The sequence below is a fragment of the Citrus clementina genome, unplaced genomic scaffold (genome assembly GCF_000493195.1).
Source record: "Citrus clementina cultivar Clemenules unplaced genomic scaffold, Citrus_clementina_v1.0 scaffold_2, whole genome shotgun sequence".
In the NCBI taxonomy this organism is placed as follows: domain Eukaryota; kingdom Viridiplantae; phylum Streptophyta; class Magnoliopsida; order Sapindales; family Rutaceae; genus Citrus; species Citrus x clementina.
The window spans coordinates 17,617,302-17,636,161 of NW_006262688.1; the positions used below are offsets into that span (position 1 = coordinate 17,617,302).

The 18,860-nt window shown below is 37.6% G+C and overlaps 1 non-coding gene across 1 annotated transcript; it reads left to right on the plus strand.

Moving 5' to 3' along the window:
* Positions 1 to 1,783: 1,783 nt before the first annotated feature.
* Positions 1,784 to 1,887, plus strand: LOC112101260. The gene has a single exon (XR_002907387.1). It is a non-coding gene; the product is annotated as a small nucleolar RNA R71 (small nucleolar RNA).
* The last annotated feature ends 16,973 nt before the right edge of the window (positions 1,888 to 18,860 follow it).

Here is an 18,860-nt window from a genome sequence, read left to right on the forward strand (position 1 = left end):
GACCTCATCGATCGATCTGTCAATATCAAAATCCAAACCAAAGTGAGTTAAACATGTTTGTAAAGGATCATCACTAAGGTTTGAAACAAAAGTATCATCAACTAATGCTTCAATTAAATCCACATCAACAATTCCATCATCTGCACTGTGACGTTGTGTGGCAATGTTGAAGATGTTCAGCTCCATAGTCATGTTGCCGAAAGACAACTGCATATTTCCGGTCCTGCATTGAATGTGAGCATCCGCAGTTGCCAAGAAAGGTCGGCCTAGAATAATGGGAATGTGCTTCCTCGAATCCTGTATTGGTTGAGTGTCAATTACAATGAAATCAACAGGAAAATAAAACTTATCTACCTGGATAAGCACGTCCTCCACAATACCACGAGGTATTTTCGTGGACCGATCTGCAAGCTGTAACACCACTGGAGTTGGGTGTAATTCTCCAAGTCCAAGTTTCACGAATACAGAGTAAGGCAAAAGATTTACACTAGCTCCTAAATCCAACAAAGCATTCTCAATTGTGTGGTTCCCTATGCTACATGAAATAGTAGGGGAGCCTGGGTCTTTGCATTTTAAAGGAGTTTTATGTTGGAGGATAGAACTAACATTTTCTGTTAAAAATGCCTTCTTTTGAACATGCATGTTTCTCTTTTTAGTACAAAGGTCTTTAAGAAACTTGGCATAAGATGGAACTTATTTAATAGCATCAAGCAAAGGGATGTTAACACTTACCTGTTTGAAGATTTCAAGAATCTCACCTGTGGATTTTCCCTTCTTGCCTTTAGCTAACCTCTGGGGAAATGGAGCTTTCGGAACATATTCTTGTGGGTTGGTTTCTTCTTTCCCCTCTGGTGGTGAGTCCTCAATACTCACAGGAACAATTTGATTTTCTTTTGTCACCGGCATCTCCACTTTGTTGTCGACTTCTTTTCCTTTTCGCAAGGTCATTACTGCTTTGACTTCTCCATGCTGCTGTGGTGAACTGGTACTTGCTTTATGTACTCCTTTAGGGTTAGGCACTGGTTGACTTGGAAACTTACCTTTCTCAACGGTCATTGCCAAGGTCTGAACTGAAGAAGCAAGTTGTCCCACCATCTTCTCGAGGCTTGAAACTGATTGAGCTTGTGAGTTGAAGCCTGCTCTCAACTCATTTCGTAGTCCATCAATGGTGCGGTTCTGTTGCTCAATCGTGGAGTGAGTAACATTCCTGAAATTCTGGAATGCATCCTCCCATGGTCTAGGTTGAGAGTGGTTCTGGTTCTAATTGTATGGTCTAAATGGTGGCTGAGAGGCTTGAGGATTTTGTGGAATTGGTGGAGCTGGAGCTGCTGGTCCGTTCTGTTGGAATCCTTGAGACCATGAAAAATTAGGGTGGTCTCTCCATCCAGGGTTATATGTGTTGGAGTATGGGTTGTAATTCGATGGTTTTCTCATTACGCCTATGGCATTGGCTTGATCTTAGTATGAGTCATGGTCATGTGGCTCTGTTGATTTAGCAGTCGATAATGATGCTATTTGTCGAGAGAGACCTTCAATTATCACTTTGACTTCTTTAATTTCTGAACTTGATTCGCCAATGTGAACCTCATTTACTCCCTTAATTCTTCTAGTATTCCTGAGTGATCGACTCCGTTGTTGGGAATTATCCGCTTGTCGCTGGAAGAATTCCCAAATCTCTGATGCACTTTTTGACATTAGCTCTCCTCCACTTGTTGCCATTAGCCATTCTTGCACATTCGGCAATAATCCCTCCAAAAAGTATTGGCATTGGTGCCATTTTTCGTACCCATGATGTGGACACTTCAAGAGTAGCCCATTGAATCGCTCCCATGTTTCGAAAAACTGCTCGTCATCTCTCTGGGTAAACTCCGAGATTTCCCTGCGAATAGCGTTGGTTTTATGCACTGGGAAATATTTATTCAAAAATTTCGTTACCATTTGTTCCCATGATGAAATGCTATTAGCAGGCAAAGTATTTAACCATGAACGAGCTCTATCCTTTAAAGAAAATGAGAATAATCTGAGTTTAACATCATCGTCTGAAAAATTTTCATATTTAAATGTTTGACAAATTGCATGAAAATCATTCAAATGATTATATGGGTCCTCATTTTCTAGGCCATAGAATGTGGGGAGACAATTTAGCACACTAGGTTTTAGTTCAAAACTCCTAGCAGCTACATTTGGGTATCTTATGCATGATGTGCTCAAATTAGCTAAGGGACTAAAATAGTCCTTAAATGGCCTCTCCTGTGGTGCTTGTAAATCCATTCCAAATTTATTTTTAATGTGCTTTTGTGTGCGAAGTGTTTTTTCTAATTCAAGATCTATAGGTTCAAGATTAGGAAATAATGACCTACGACCATGCATGCAAAACAAATAAAATAAAAATAAAGATGGGAACAAAACAAATAAAAATAAAGAAGAGGGAGAAATTACAATACTAACCTTATTGCGCTATTAAAACCTTTCTATAAAAATACACAAAAACAAATATGTGAAATAAATTAACTAAAAATAAATTAATAAGATAAAAAAAATTTCAAAGAAAAATAAATTAAAAATTAAATTACAGAATTTTAAAGAAGAGAAAAAAAAAGAAATACTAACCTTTAAATGTAGATTCACTTTTTTTTCTTTTTTTTAATAATAAAAAAAATACAAGAAAACAAATAAAAGAAATTATTCACAAAAATTAATTCTATGAATTAAAATTACTTACCTCCCCAGCAACGGCGCCAAAAACTTGTTGTGCAAATGTTAATGTACTCGCAAGCGCACGAATCTATTGTAGTATAGACTAATGGTGACGAGTGTCGATCCCACGAGGAGGTGGATTTTAATTATGTGTATAGAATTAATTTTGTAAATGGGTTGTTGGATTTATGGTAGAAATGATTTGGAATATGCTAAGACTTAAATTAAAATGGCGAGAATAAATTCTAAAATTGGAATTGCAATGGAGAGAATAAATTGAAGAGAAAATCTATTAAATTGACGTACTTGGGTATCTGGATCCGTATCAACATGCATCATGGGCTAAATAATCCGTATTAATGCCAATTAAATCATGAGGGGGGAATCCACACCTCATGAACCACGCTCTAATCAATATGGTGCTAAGGGCTTATCGTGCCAAATAATAATAACCTTGTACTAGAGGGCCGGTGAAACCAAGGCGGTACTAGACAAGATTAGTATTATTTGTCGACGAGAAGTCAAAACATCCACAAAAACTAGAGGGGAAGAGAAAATAAATTTACCAAATAAAGCCCATGACACATGTTGAGACTTCACCTTCAACCCAAGCTTGAAAGAAAATTAGCCACTCATAGTTGAACTAGGGGCAAAATGGGAATTTATTAAAATACGAAGAAAATACAAGATGAAGAAGGAATTACAGAAAATGGATCCCAAAAATGAATTCAGAGATATCAAATTAGGGGGGGGGGAGGCCCCATTTTTATAGATACATGGAGTGAATCATGGCCATCGGATTAAAAACAGTTTGGACGCTCAGGATTGCACCACGTCATCAGTCAACAGTCCACGGTTTGACCACGCGGATATGAACAGTAACACGGTTTGACTTGAATGAACAGTAACGCGGTTTGACTCGGATGAACAGTAACGCGGTTTGGTTGAAAATAATCATGTGTGATGCATGTACCGTACGCGAGATTTTTCATCCATTGATATGCTGCCACGTCACCATCAACAGTACATAAGAATTTTAGCCCAACAGGATCGTGACACCTCATCAGTCAATGCCACATCATCGGTCAATGCCACGTCATCAATCCGTCTATGTGAACAGTGTTGTGAACAGTAACGTAGTTAGTACCGTACACGTGAATAGTACCGTACATATGAATAATGTCATTTTTCCTTTTATGCTCCTCCTAAGGTTTTCGACCGTCCTGAGTTCAAAAGTGATGTCCGTTTTGCCGTCTCCTTTATTGTGAAATGACTATAATGCCCCTAAAATACATAAAATACTTAATTAAAATAAAACACATGTAATTAAATCACAAGAAGGTTAAATACATAAAAGTAAGGGTTGTTAGTAAGACTTGAAATGTAAAATGACGGTTTTCTCCTTTATAAATATGCATTTTCTAACACTCAACAGCTGCAGCAGTCAGAATCTCCATGGTATGCAGACTTTGCTAACTATCTAGTAAGTCGGTTACTACCACCTGAGCTGAAGTTTCAAGAGAAAAAGAAATTTCTTCATGATGTTAGAAGCTACCAGTGGGATGACCCACATTTATATAAGCTATGCTAAGATAAAGTAATAAGACGATTTGTTGCAGCAGAAGAAATACCTCATATAATAGAGACATGTCATGCTGCAGCATATGGAGGACATTTTGGTGGTCACAGAACAGCTACCAAAGTTATGCAATCAGGTTATTATTGGCCCACTATTTTTAAAGATGCTTATGAATTTGTTAAATGCGGTGACAAGTGTCAAAGAATAGGGAACATAACCAGCAGACATGAGATGCCATTGACCAACATACTGGAAGTACAAGTTTTTGATGTTTGGGGAATAGATTTCGTGGGACCTTTTCCCCCATCCTTTGGAAACTTATATATCATTGTTGCTGTAGACTATGTGTCCAAGTGGGTGGAAGGTACAGCATTATCTACCAATGATGCTAAAACCGTGGTGACTTTTCTTCAAACAAATGTTTTTCTCTAGGTTTGGTACTCCTAGAGCAATTATTAGTGATGGAGGTGCACATTTTTTCAACAAAATCTTTGCCGCAGCAATGATGAAATATGGAGTCAGACACAAGATAGCAACAACATATCACCCACAATCCAATGGTCAGGCTGAAGTGTCCAACAGAGAGATTAAAAAGATCTTAGAAAAAGTGGTGAACCCAACAAGGAAGGACTGGTCTTTACATTTTCATGACTCTTTATGAGCCTACAAAACAACATACAAAACCCCACTTGGCATGTCTCCTTACCGAATTGTTTATGGCAAGCTTGTCATTTGCCCCTAGAACTAGAGCATAAAGCACACTGGACACTGAAGAAACTAAATTGGGACATGCATGCTGCAGCAGAACAAAAGAAGCTTCAACTTTGTGAGCTTGATTAATTAAGGCTATTTTCATATGGAAATGCAAAAATTTATAAAGAGAGAACAAAACATTGGCATGACAAGCATATTTAACACAGGAAGTTCATCCCTGGTCAATTAGTGTTGCTCCACAATACAAGACTAAGGTTGTTTCCGGGAAAGCTCAAGTCACGATGGTCTGGCCCGTTTAAGCTATTGAAATCTTACCCTCATGGAGCTATTGATCTTTTAGATGAACAAACAGGTCACGAATTCAAGGTTAATGGCCACATGGTTAAGCATTACATACACCCAGCAGTAGAAGGGTCAAAGGAGGTGTTATCCCTTCAAGAACCCCACTATTGAGCAAAGACAGAAGGTCAGGCTGAAGGACCTTAAATCAAGCGCTTTATGGGAGGCAGCTCATTGAGGAAGCAGCCACATCAAACCAATTTTGATATCCTTTGGTTTTATGGACAACTATTCCTCTTTACCATTTTATTTAATCTTGTTTTGCCATGTTAACCATTTATTTTTATCCTTTTACATTATTGCATTCCTTCTTTTCGATTTACTTTAATCTACCTTATCTTAATAATGTTAGACTTAATTTTAGTTTGAAATAAATGTGACAATTGAATTTCATATTGACAAGTGCAAGTAGCTGGTGGCAGAATTCAGAGGATAACAACCACGTGTCAGATGCTTTGGTATGGATTTTGTACCCGTTGTTGGAATGACCAAATGGGGGCTGTAGCAACAAATTTTCCCGTTACAGTAAATTAAAGGCTGGAGCCTTCACTTACCATTGGAGATGAAATCGTGACAGATGGATGCTCGGATATGGATAGAAATTGCGGAAAAAAATCTCTGAAATCACAACTTTAATTTCAATGACTAATAATTTTGGGATATGCACATTTAATTCAAATATTTTATTCCCTCAATTATCTCTAATTACGGAACAGTAGCCTAACTTTGTTACTGCTACAGTAATGCTGCGATATAAGAAAACAGTGAGCCGCCTCAAAGATCCATCACGATTCCAGAGTTACCATGCCGAAGAAATATACGAAGAATTCATAGAGCCACGCAGGATTCTAGAAGAAAAAGGGTTTTAATTTCTAGACCAACTCACTGGAATTGTGAAAACAATTCATAATGCTGCAGCAAAGCAAGGATGGCTAGAGTTTTGTAAACACCCTCCCAATCCTGTACTGCCAGTGGTAAAAGAATTTTATGCCAATTTGGTAAGCCCTGATCAGCACAACATCTGGGTAAGAAATACACTTGTTCCATTGGACTCTCGTGTTATCAATGCTTTTTATAATTTACCTGCTGAGATTACTTGTGAGTATGCTAAATTGCGTGATAAGTTAACCCCGAAAAAATGGACCACCATTTTCACAACTCTTACTATCGAAGGGGAATCATGGGTTAACGAGGAAGGGCGTGTAGTTAACATGATAGATTTGAAACCTATTGCTAAGGTGTGGGTGAAATTTTTGAAATCTAGACTTATGCCCACCATTCACACTACTACGGTTTCACAAGAAATATTGGTTTTGCTATATGTCCTTGTTAGAGGGCTCCCCATAGATGTGGGTAGCATCATTGCCAAAAAAATCCAAGAATGTGCAGCCAAAACTCATCGAACTACTGCTTTGCTATTTCCTTCACTTGTCACCAGTATTTGTGTAGTTTTAGGTGTTCGTCTTGAAGCCAGCGATGATCATGTCAAGAATGAGGGTGCCTTTATGGCACGAACAATTGAAAGAGTTACTGGCGAGAGTGCTGGAACAACCACTGAACCAGCTGCTGTAACAGTAGCACGACGAACTCTTGGTTTAGAACAGACCATCCAAGCACGCAGCACCAGTATCAATCAATGTGTGGAAGCTCAGCAGAGGGAAAATGGTCGGTTTTGGAGCTATCTACAGTGCATAGATGGAAAACTACACAAATTTGCTGAGTACATGAAATGCAATCATCGGAACTTCCGTGCTTCCCTGCTCCAGCAATACAATTTTAACACCAGCACCACAAGTGCTCCAACAGAAACCAGTGAAGAAGCCACTGCTTCAAATGAACCAGCAGAGCAAGCTATAACTGAACCACCAGCAGAAGTTGACTCAGAAGATGCTGAACCATCTGACTCACCTGAGGATGAAGGTGACAAATCTGAGACGGATAGCTCACCCTCAGAGGCAGAGGATAATTCAGAGCATGAACGTGAAGAACCACCCATCCCCACCAGCACATTATTCAAGAAGAGGAAGAGGAAGACCTTGACGTGGAACCTCATATTCCAGTCTTTGTAGGCAAAGGAAAGGCTAAGGGTAAAGCAAAAATGGCAACACCTCCAGCCTTTGACGATGAAATGGAGCAAGTTGATGCTGAGTTAGCTGCTGCAGCAGCTAGAGCCATGCCTACATCTGAGCAAGCCAAGCAACTACTTGAGGTAATAGCTGCCATCACAATCGAGGGCCAGACAGCTGACGCATTGACTCAAAAGACTCCACAACTAAGTCCTAGCCAGCCTATCCGCACCAGTCCAAGACAACCCAGCAAACAAAAAGGCAATACATGTGCGGGTACTGCTACAGCAACCCCAGCCACAACTCCTCTCACCAGCCCTGCAGCGAAAAAGACAAAGACATTGCCAGCTACCTCCCCAAAGGCTTCACCAAAGGATAAGCTGCGCAGTGCATCCAAGAAGCGCTGATTAAATTGCAATCTACATGTTTCTTAATTAAAACACAGGCAAGCGCATGGGCGTTGGTTCGGAAAACCTAATTTACAAATATATAAAGGAGGCATGCACCACATAGAAGCGGCGGTGGAATTAACATTCAAAAACAATTAAAAAGGCAAGAAGAAGATCAAGATTAAGGAGGGCTATTCGGCATCATTGAAGCACCGAGGAGGATCCTTAGACTTTCATCGTGCTTAACTCATATTATCTTTCTTCCTTTGATTGATTGGATGTATTCTGCGATCAATATATTTATGTTTATTTTTCTCATTCAGAATATGAACTGAATTTACTTGAAGTTGAGTGAAATAATCCAATGGGTTCTTGACTGTTCTTATATGATGTTATGATAATGTTGTAGCATTATACTCGAATAGTTTTTATGATATAATTGTTATTTTGGTTGACCACCCATTTAATAGTTTCAGTTAAGATAGAGCAGCAAAAGGGCATGTCTTAGCGGACATTATTAGAGTATTACTTGTTCTTAAATTGAGTTTCTTGGATTAGGTTATCTTAAATCCTGTAAAGGCAATGCTTGAAATTAAGATTTGTGATATCCTATACATAGGTGTTCACCTTGTAGGGTAGAGAGATTAAAGATCATAAAGTCATACATTAAATTTATGAGCAACTGGTCATTTTTAGTAGATTTAAAGGTATGAGATTTCCAACATGCGATAGCTGCAGATACAGATTTGTTCTACCCAGTACTGCAGCACTTATCATAATAACCAGTGCTAATTCGGTAATCAACAGTCACCCCATTAGGAGAGTTTGATCATTCAACTACTATATTCTCAATTGAACCTTGGATACATTTAATTAAGTTTATTTTATTTCGATATTGCTTTAATTCCCATCTCTCACAATTATTATTTACGATAGAATTATTTGGCAATTGTTTGTTTCGGTCTTTAGTTGATGTGAATTATTGTGATTGCTTTAACATTTTGAGTAACATCAATCCCTATAGAGACGATCTTGAACACTCATCACTTTATTACTTGTTGTGTATACTTGCACATTGCATTGATAATAATTGATTATACAAATCAATCAACACTGTGTCCTCACAAGCACACAAAACAAAACCACATAAACTAGACATGCATACACTAAATAAAAGGACATGTAGAATGAATCAGAAAATTAAAACTGAATGAAAGAAAAGTTTTTCAGAAATAAATAAAATAACTAGCTGGAAGGGGGTATGTTGTGCAAATTTTATTGAACTCGCAAGTGCACGAATCTATTGTAGAATAGATTAATAGTGACGAGTGTCGATCCCACGAGGAGATGGATTTTAATTATATGTAGAATTGATTTTCTATGAGGGTGATTGGATTTGTAGTGAAAATAATTTGGAATATTCTAAAATTTAAATTAAAATGGCGAAAATAAATTGAAGAGAAATCTATTGAATAAAGCGCTTGGGTATCTGGATCGGCATCAACATGCACCATGGGCTAAATATTCCTTATTAGTGTCAATTAAATTATGAGGGGGGAATCCACACCTCATGAATCACACTCTAATCAATATGGTGCTAAGGGCTTATCGTGCCAAATAATAATAACCTTGTACTAGGGAGCCGGTGAAACCAGGGCAGTATCTAGATAAGATTATTATTATTTGTCGATGAAAAGTCAAATCATCCACAAAAATTAGAGGGGAAAAGAAAATAAATTTACCAAGTAAAGCCCATGACACATGTTGAGACTTCACCTTTAGCCCAAACTTGAAAGAAAATTAACTACTCATAATTAAACTAGGGGAAAAATGAAAATTTATTAAAATATGTAGGAAATACAAGATGGAGAAGGAATTACAAAAAATGGAGTCCAAAAATGGATTCAGAGGTGCCAAATTAGGGTGGGAAACCCCATTTTTATAGATACATTGAGTAAATCATGGCCACCGGATTAAAAACAGTTTGGACGCTCAGGATTGCACCACGTCATCAGTCAACAATACGCGGTTTGACCACGTGGTTTGAATAGTGACACGGTTTGACCCGGCTTGAACAGTAACGCGGTTTGGTTGAAAATAATCCTGTGTATATGCATATACCGTACGCGTAATTTTTAGTCCATTAACATGCTGCCATGTCACCAATCAAACAGTGCATAAGAATTTTAATCCAACAGGATCGCGATACCTCATCAGTCAATGCCACATGATCGGTCAATGCCACATCATCAATCCGTCTATGTGCACAGTGTCGTAAATAGTAACGTAGACAGTATCGTACATGTGAACAATGTCTTTTTCCTTTTATGCTCCTCCTAAGGTTTTCGACCATCCTGAGTTCAAAACTGATGTCTGTTTTGCTGTCTGATCTCTTATTTATTATGAAATGACTATGATGCCCCTAAAATATATAAAATACTTAATTATAATACAACACACATAATCAAATGACAAGAAGCTTAAATACATAAAAGTAATGGTGTTAGTAAAGCTTGAAGTGTAAAATTACTATTTTCTCCTTTATAAATATACATTTTCTAACACTCAACAGGGTACTCCCCTATTGCTTGGGCACTGCTGCAACATGGTGTAGTGACTTCAGCGCTTTTTAGATGCACTTCACAGCCTATCCTTAGGGGATTCTTTTGTTGGGCCCCTTAGGACTATCGAGAGTAGGTTTGCTGGGGGTTTGCTGTGAATGGGCCAGAGTTGGGGCTTCGGTTGCCTGTCCCTCAGCCGTGATTGTGACAATGATATCAAGCAGCTGCTTTGTCTCTGTGGGTGTAAAAGTAACTTTGGCTACTACAGCTTCCAGCTCTGCATCAATTTGCTCGGCTTCATCATCATAGGCAGGAGGGGTGATTACTTTCTCGTTACCCTTTCTAGAAATGACTGGAATAGGAGGCTCCTCTACTGGTTTATCATCATCTTCTTGTATGATGTGCTTTTTCTGGATTTGGAGAAGGTCTTGGCTGGGGGTTCTTTGAGTTCTCTCTCAGGCTCTTCCTCTTCCTCTTCTTCAGGTTGGTCAGATTGGTCATCAACATCTGTTTCGGCCTCTTCTTGCAGCTCTGCTGCAGCTTCTTCCTCTGGTTCATCTATGTCAGTAGCTTCTTCACTGACTTCTGCTGGAGCTTCTGTAGTGTTGGTATCAAAATTGTATTGCTGGACCAATGAATTAAGGAAATTTTGGTGGGTACTTTTCATATATACAGTAAATTGGTGTAGGTGGTTTTCCAAGTGGTGTAAATAGCTCTAAAACTGATTGTTTTCCCTCTATTGAGCTTCAGCACATTGAGTGATGATGGTGCTCAGTGCTTGGATTCTCTGTTATAACCCAATAACTCTTTTTGCCCCTGTTACAGCAGCTGGTTCAGATGAGGCTCCAGCAACTTCACCAGCAATTCTTTCGATGGTGTGTGCAGCGAGGGCACCATTATTTTTGACATGCTCATCTTTTGCATCAAGCCGAACTCCCGATACTACACAGATGCTGGTGATGAGTGAAGGAAGTAGCAAGGCAGCTGCTTTGTGGTTTTTCATGGCACAGTCCCGAATATCTTTTTCGATAATGTTTCCCACATCTATAGGTAACCCTCTAACAATAACATACAACAGTACTAACCTTTCTTGTGAAACAGTAGTGGTATGGGTGGTTGGCATAAGTCTGAATTTTAGAAATTTCACCCACACCTTAGCAATGGGTGTCAAATCTATCCTATTAATCACACGCCATTCTTCATTAGCCCAAAATGCACCCTTTACGGTAAGTGTTGTGAAAATTTTATTCCATCTTTGTGGGGTTAATTTGTCAAGTAACTTGGCATACTCGTAATTAATTTCAGAAGGTAAATTATATAAAGCATTTATAACTCGAAAATCTAATGGTACAAGCGAGTTTCTTACCCAAATATTGTGCTGACCAGGGCTTACCAAGTTGGCATAAAATTCTTTCACCAGTGGCATCACGGTGTCTTGAGGGTGGTTGCAAAACTCCAGCCATCCACGTTTTGTTGCAGCATTGTATAGTGATTGCACAATTCCTGAGGGTTGAGGTGGGAACTGAAACCCTTTTTCTTCCAGAATCTTGGGCGGTTCAATAAATTCTTCATACTTTTCTTCCACATGGTAACTTTGGAATCGTGAGGGATCTTTTAGTCGGTTGGCTATCCTTTTGTACCTTGGCATTGCTATAGCAGTAAGAATTCGATGGTAATATGCCCAAGAGTAAAACGAGAAGAAAAGGTTATAGAGTACTAGAGTCAAAAGGTTATGGAGTACTAGAGTCGTAACTGCAAATGGGAAAGAAAATAGTGTTAGAGGTCAATATGCACAGTGACGCCCTTATATAGGTGGGATTAAATAAAAACAAATATGGTAAAAGAGATAAATTAGGGAAGAATTGTTTTTAAATTTATTAAGCATATCCCATAAAAATAGGCAGGAGAAATTAATGCATTAAAGTAAGAGATATTTTTCCTCAATTTTTATCCAAATCCATCCAACCATCTGTCACATATTATCTCCAACGGTAAAGTGGGAGGCTCCGTGCTTAAGTTACTGTAACGGTAATATTGGTTGCTGCAGCATCCAATTGTGTGCTCTAGCAATGACTACAACACTCTCCTCAAATAGTTGCTGACACGTAGCTTGCCTCTGCAATATGTTAACATTACAGCTCTAATTGTTAGTATTGAATCCATCTGTCACATTTTGTTTTAAGAACAAAACAAGAAAAGATAAAAGTTAAACAATCCTAAATAAGAGAAATAAAAATAAATAAATAAAAAATAAAATAAAAATATTTAACAAAACCAGAGAGGATCCATCTCATCTAAAATGACTACCTCTGCAATGGGGTGCCTTCCATTGAACGCTTGATTTAAGGTCTTTTAGCCTAACCTTACTTAAGTGCTCACAAAGCCGGTTCTCTAAGGAGTTAGACCTCCTTTAAATAATCTGTAGCTGAATGCATGTAATGCTTAACTCTGTGCCTATTGACTTTGAATTTTTGGCCTGTCTTTTCATTTAAGAGATCAACAACCCCATGAGGGTAAATTCTGAGCAGCTTGAAGGGTCCAGACCATCGAGATTTTAGTTTTCCTGAAAATAGTCTTAACCTCGTATTATGGAGCATAACTTGTTGACTAGGGATTAATTTCCTGTGTTGAATGTGTTTGTCGTGCCAGTGTTTTCCTATTTCTTTATAGATTCTTGCATTTTCATACGAGAATAATCGCAATTCATCAAGCTCACATAGTTGAAGTTTCCTTTGCTCTGCTACAGCATGTATATCCCAATTTAATTGCTTCAGTGCCCAGTATGTTTTATGCTCTAGCTCAAGTGGCAAGTGGCAAGCTTTCCCATACACAATTTGGTAGGGAGACATGCCAAGTGGTGTCTTGTATGTTGTTTTGTAAGCCCATAGGGAGTCATGTAAGCGCAAGGACCAATCCTTTGTCGATGGGTTCACCACTTTTTCTAAGATCTTCTTAATCTCCCTATTAGACCCTTCTACCTAGCCATTGGATTGTGGGTGATATGTTGTTTCTATTTTATGCCTGACTCCATATTTTACCATAGCTGCAACAAATACTTTGTTGCAGAAATGAGTACCCTCATCACTAATAATTGCTCGTAGAGTGCCAAACCTGGAAAAGATGCTTTTCTGAAAGAAGTTCACTACTGTTTTAGCATCATTGATAGGTAATGTTGCAGCTTCTGCCTATTTAGAGACATAATCCACAACAACCAGGATATATAAGTTCCCAAAGGATGGTGGAAAAAGACTCATGAAGTCTATTCCCCATACATCGAAAATCTCCACTTCCAGAATGTTCGTCAATGGCGTTTCATGTCTTTGAGTTATGTTTCCCATCCTTTGACATCTATCACAATATTTAGCAAACCCATAAGCATCTTTAAAAATAAAAGGCCAGTAATAACCTGATTGCAGAACCTTGGCAGTTGTTCGGTGACCATCAAAATGTCCTCAATATGCTGCAGCATGGCAAGATTCCAATATATGAGGAATTTCTTCCTCTGAAGCACATTTTCGTATTACTTAATCTGAGCATAACTTATACAAATATGGGTCATCCCCCTGGTAGCCTCTAACATCATGAAGAAATTTCTTTTTCTGCTGAAACTTCAACTCAGGTGGTAGCAATTCACTTACTAAGTAGTTAGCAAAATCTGCATACCATGGAGATCCTGATTGCTGTAGCATCTGTGCCTGCTGTATTACTAACAGTTGTTCATCAGGAAAAGTTTCAGTGATGTCTTTTTTTGTCAATGTGCTTGCGTCTGCTTCTAGCCTAGACAAATGGTCTGCTACTTGATTTTCAGTCCCCTTTCTATCTTTAATTTCCAAATCAAACTCCTGAAGCAATAAGATCCATCTTATTAATCTCGGTTTAGCATCCTTCTTTGAGATTAGGTACTTGATGGCTGCATGATCTGTGTACATTGTCACTTTAGTACCCACCAAGTAAGCTCTAAACTTATCGAAAGCAAATACTACTGCTAGCAACTCTTTCTCTATAGTGGTGTAATTAATCTGATCTTGAATAAGAGTTTTGCTAGCATAGTATATAGAGTGGAAATTTTTATTCTTCCTCTGCCCCAACAGAATAGTCACTGGTATTACACATCAGCTCAAATGGTAAAGTCCAATTTGGTGCTATAACCACTAGTGCAGTGATCAAAGCTTTCTTTAATTCCCCAAAGGCTTGAAGACAGTCTTTATCAAAATGAAAAGACTTATCATGTTCTAGAAATGAGCATAATGATTTAGCTACTTTGGAAAAGTCTTTTATGAATCTTCTGTAAAATCCAATATGACCCAAAAAACTTCTAATCCCCTTGTTTGAAGTAGGAGGTGGCAGTTTATCTATCACTTCTATCTTCGCTTTATCTACCTCTTTGCCATTCTTGGAAACCTTATGACCCAACACTATGCCTTCTTTCACCATGAAGTGGCATTTTTCCCAATTGAGTACTAAGTTAGTCATCTCACAACTTTTAAGAACTTCTTCCAAGTTGTGTAAACAATCAGTATATGTCTCTCCAAAGACTGAGAAATCATCCATGAAGACTTCCAATATTTGCTCCACCATATCCAAAAAAATAGACATCATACATCTCTGGAAAATTGCTGGAGCATTGCACAAACCAAAGGGCATCCATCTGAAGGCAAAAGTTCCATAAGGACAGGTAAATATAGTCTTTTCCTAATTCTCTGGGGCCATAGCAATTTGGTTGTAGCCTGAATACCCATCTAGGAAGTAATAGTATTGTTTTCCAGCAAGTCTGTCCAACATTTGATCTATAAATGGAAGTGGGAAGTGATCATTCCGTGTGGTTTTGTTGAGCTTCCTATAATTCATACATACCCTCAATCCAGTCACTATTCTTGTAGGAATAAGTTCATTCTTTTCATTTGCTATCACTGTTATTCCTCCCTTCTTTGGAACACATTGAACTGTGCTCACCTATGAACTGTCTGATATCGGGGATATGATCCCAGCATCCAACCATTTGATGATTTCTTTCTTCATAATGAGGTTTAACCTTCTCTATTGCTCTACTGAATTGCTATAGCAGTCTTCTAACAGAATTTTATGCATGCATATGGATGGGCTGATCCCTCTAATTTCTGACATGGTCCATCCAATTGCTTTTCTGTATTTCCCAAGCACATCTACCAGGCTCATTTCTTGTCCTGCATCCAAAGTAGATGAAATGATTACAGGGAGTGTGTTGTTCTGACCAAGATAAACATATTTCAAATGTGAGGGTAACAATTTTAATTCAAGAGTAGGAGGTGATTCAATGTATGGTAAAGTTGTCTTTACTTCCATGTCTGAAAGATTTAGAGGTTCCACAAATCTGTTATGTCTGTTAGATTACATTTCTCCCTTCCAATCTATCTGGTTTGCTGCAACACCTTCTTCTTCAAAGCTCTTAAAGGTGGCAACTTTGATGACCTCATTACTGCAGCATCTATTTACTTTGTCTACTACAACAAAATCCACAACACTCAGGAAATTACAATCTTCTGCCTCATCAGGATTCTTTATAGCCTCTAATACATTGAATGTGACTTGTTGGTCATTCACCCTCATTGTTAGCTCTCTTTTTTGCACATTTATCAGAGTCTTTCCGATTGCTAGGAAAGGTCTTCCAAGCATAATAGGTACCTCTTTATCAGCCTCAAAGTCTAGTACAATGAAGTCCACTGGAAAGATGAATTTGTCAACCTTCACCAGTACATCCTCAATCTTTCCTTCAGGGTATGCATGAGATATGTCAGCTAATTGCAGAGTGACTATTATTGGCCTGCATTCTCCTACTCCCAACTGCTTAAATACACATAATGGCCATCAGATTAATGCTGGCTCCCAAATCACAGAGTGCTCTACCATTTTACATAGTTTCCAATAGAACATGGTATTGTAAGCTTTCTAAATCCTTCAATTTTTTAGGGATCTTACTTTGGAGCATGTGACTGCTTTCCTGTGTTAAAGCAACAGTTTCAAATTCTCCCAACCTTCTTTTTCTTGCCAAGATGTCTTTTAGAAATTTCACATAATTAGGCATTTGCTCCAATGCTTCCACCAAAGGTATGTTGATGTGTAATTGCTTCAGCACTTCCAAGAATTTACTAAACTGCTTGTCTTGTCTTGTTTTTGTTTCTGGAATCTCTGTGTGAAATAAGGTGGATGCCTAAATTGCTGGGCAGCTTTAGGAGGTACCAATCTTTGCTCATTTGATTTATTGTAAGTTGTTACCACTGGTGTTGCAACTTCTTCTTCAGCATTTATTGGTTGATCCCCTTCCATAGTTGTTGTAGCTTGACCACTAGCACCAATATCTTGATGGCTGGGTTGCTGTAACATGCTCTCATCTTAAGGTGATTATTGTGAGGAGTTAAGTTCCAACCTTTTTTTAGTCACATCAATAGGGATATCAACATTCTTTCCAGATCTTAAGTTGATTACTTTACAGTGTTCTTTTCCCTCTCTTATTAGATCTTTTGTGTTGCTGGGTAAACTGCCCTGAAATCTACTACTTATTGTTGTGGCAAGCTGTCCAATTTGGTTTTCTAGGTTTCTTAGAAATATAACTTGACTTTGCACAATTGTTTCATTCTTCACAATGTATTCCTTAATCAATATTTCCAATGAAGTAAGTGGATCATGGCTAGTATATTTTTACCCTTGATTTTGCTGATGAAAAGCAGGTGGTTGAGTATTTATGTTCTGTCCACTTAGTGCTGGAGCATTTTGATTCTGATTGCTCCATGAGAAATTTAGGTGTTGCTTCCATCCAAGGTTGTAAGTATTTGAGTACGGGTTATTTTGAGGTTGTCAGTTGAAATTGCCCACATAGTTTACTGATGCTGGATTTTCAAGACAGTTGTCAAATACATGTTCCTCACCACAATACACACATGACAGTTCAGCAACTTGCTTTACTGCTGCTAGAGGGAAACATGGTGATAAAAGACTACCCCTCTTGTTATAGATCCAAGGAAAAAATACATTAGAAAACCTAGCCATGAATTAAGACAAACCATAAGCATGCTTTATTCATATATTAAACAAGTAATATATTTTTGAATAAATTGTGCCACTCTAATACATAAATATCAAGATTGATTTCATACAAAATTCTTATATATTAATATGAGATGGCTCTGATACCAATTGTTGGGAAAAATTAGTTTTTTTTAAAAAAAATTGAGATCGATCTCATACAATATATAAGAATTCGTAATTTAGGAATCATACCTTGAAAATCTGAGAAGATGAACGATCTTTGCTTTTTCCACTGAAGTGATTTAGGCTCCCAGATCACGATCTGTCACCACTACTCCTGTTAGATAACGATCCTCCGCCAAATAATCTTCCAGGCTATGACTCAGGTTTGATCTGCACTTGACGTGTGGGTGCCTTTATCACCTCTAAAGCAACTAGCATGAGAAATTTTTTTTCTCAAAATTAGAAAGAAAAATCTTTTTCTCAAAATTGTATAATGTGGCCTCTCTTTTCTTTTTGGGAGAAAATAAACCCTTTTATATTTCTATCTAGTGGAAACCCTATGCTCCATATTTTCTATTTTTTAATTTTATTAAATCAAATTTGATTTAAATTAAAAAATAAAAATCAAAGGCAACGTTACTTGTTTTTGTGTTATAGGGGCCCACCTTGTAAAATAACACAAAATCCCTTACACACAAGCATATTACATGGAGTCTCCCACTAAATAATATATTTAGGCTTTTAACCCAAATAGCTAATTATCTTGCTTATTAATCCAGTAGCGGCGCAGTCAATTAAATGAGCTAACGCAGGGATCATTTTGGAATATACAATAGTGGCTATAATAATTAGGCCTGTAATTAAACTAGCGCAATTATTTAATTCAAAATCTATTCCACTAAAGATTGGAACTGACCTCCATAATTGTACCCTCGAATAATAATTTGTCTCAAACCACATTGATTTCTTTACTGCACAATCCTTTGTACCACATCATTAATTAAATCGATATCTCAATTGTCCAATCAATTTAATTATATCTTGTTTCTTAATTCTTACTGGTTTTTTCTAACGATCATTTTCAACATACTAAATATGTTGACACACTCTGACTAGAGAATTCTATGATCAAGTGCCGAAAACCCATTAAGAGATGTGTTGTACAAATTTTATATTGTCAATCTATAACCCCAATACTCATAATTGCTCCTACTAAGATACCGGGTAATCTTGACTACAAATATGTGTCGTGCCCATTGGTAACTCAAATGGAATAACAATTACAATCATGAAATCATAATTAACTCAAGATTAAGATTACAGTAAAATCAATGCCTATGAGATTTAATAAGTCTGACAGTTATTACAAAGTGAATTAAATATCATATGTGACCCTGTTCAATGAAGTCGTACTATATTAATAAATTCATAGATGATTAAGACAAATCATTCAATGAATTCATTACAATCTATACTTAAATAAAGTGTCCAACTTTATTTATCAATTCTG